The sequence below is a fragment of the Phytophthora infestans genome, genomic scaffold (genome assembly GCF_000142945.1).
Source record: "Phytophthora infestans T30-4 supercont1.18 genomic scaffold, whole genome shotgun sequence".
Classification (NCBI taxonomy): domain Eukaryota; phylum Oomycota; class Peronosporomycetes; order Peronosporales; family Peronosporaceae; genus Phytophthora; species Phytophthora infestans.
The window spans coordinates 1,085,132-1,087,056 of NW_003303741.1; positions in this window are offsets into that span (position 1 = coordinate 1,085,132).

The window sequence follows — 1,925 nt, forward strand, 5'->3', positions numbered from 1 at the left end:
AGTGGACTCCGCGTGCAGACGCAGGTAAAAAATTCAGAACGGTTCATTATGAGCAATTAACCGATTAGTGGACTTTGCCCGATTAAACGTCTTAATAAATGCAAGTCAAAACCGCACCCGTAATTACCCGTAGGTGTCTTTTGAGTGTCTGTAAAAAGGGAATAGACGTTCGGTAAAAAAATGTTCAAACAAACGGACGTCTTAAACGTTCTTTGAACAGACGTCTTTACCAGCACTGTTTATTGACTCCATGTTGATTGCGGGGATGATTTTGGAGTAAAGACCCCCTTGCCATACGGTCCATTTGATCTGAAGTTAACTTTTATATTCGAGCCGGACCGAGATCCGATTATTTTGAACCAATTGTTGTTCACGATAAACTGACCTTAGCTCACAATAATCGGACCTCCATTCGCATTAAACTGACCAGGATTCACTTTAATCTAACCTACCTCACATTAATCTGACCAAACCCACATTCATTTGACATCAATCTGACCTAGCGCACAGTAATCTGACCCAGTACACATTTATCTGGCCTGTGCTTATCGTATGTTCATAACAGAATGACTTGGTTCACACAACAATCTGACCTCCTTCACTTATTGACTTTCGAGACGACTATTTTCATCCCCTGAAGCTTGACGAAGCAGGTGATCGACTTGTTGAGGCCCGGAGCTACCGAATCGGATCTCGTACTTCAACAGACTCAGCGAACTCTACAACAAGAATCCAAACGAGTTTGCTAATCGCGTGGCTTTGAAGAAACAGCTAAACAAAACTCACGGATGATTAGCCATGTTACGATTCATGGAAGAACTACACGTGTAAGAGAGCTTGCAATCCATTTGGAGAAGCTGCAGCTCAAGCACTGAACTGTCATAGCGCGATTCAATCCAAACAAAGCTTAGTATACTCCTTTTTTAATTGGGATAGCTAAAGAAAACGGAGAGAAGGAATTTATTGTTGCCTTGAAATCATTAGCGGTCTATAAGCCTTACATTGGCTATATTTAGTCGTCCATCGTTAGCAGCATCGTATCATTCCGTTGGTCTTCGTAAGGCACGTAATTACGCCTGTCGTGGTACGATGAGTGAGATGGTGGATGAACCCGCTTCGACGGACTTACAAGCGGCCACCAAGCTCTCAATTAACTCCTTTGTATGCCATCTTTGCATACCTTCCAGGTCATTTGTAGTCGACGTAAGCAACGTTATTAGCTGACGAGTCAACGGGGGTTAACCCCCTGAAAGTGGTGCAAAAAGTGAGCCGGCCCTCTATTGTTAGAATAAAGTGCTCCAAGATGGAAAGACCTTGCTTCGAAACGAAAGCAACAACATTGTGAGTTTTTCATCCGTTTCTCAAGTCGTTCTGAACATTAAACTTTCTTATAATGGAACACCACAGCGGTTTCTCTACGCGTTGTTGCGTGAGACCCATGGACAATCTAACTTGGATCGCTGCAGTCTATCCTTCCGTGATGGTGCCGTTGCCAGAAAATATACTACGCCTCAGCAGCAAAATCAGCGTCAACGCGAGCTCTTAGCGAGGTCACTGCTTCCTTGCAGTGTGACGAACAAAAACTCATCACCCGGATGAATGAAATCCAAGAGGACGTCACTGCTGCGCGAGCCTTTCGAGCTGAAGTGGATGAGTAGATTGGTCGCGCTCAAGTCACAGACCGTGAGCTAGCAGCTTCAATTGGAGCGGAGGAGGTCAAGAAGATCCAGTGGATCCGAGGAGACGTGACTCGGATGCGCACGCAAAACAGGACTGCAGATTTCGAGGTGAGTCTTTCACTTTTCGCATAATTATTCTACGAGTTGCTTCTATTTGTCTAGAAGTTAAACGAGTCGAATCAATCAGAAAACTGAGCAATTTACTGCTGTTACTGGCTCGCTGCGTGAGAGCTCGAGCTTCAGCAA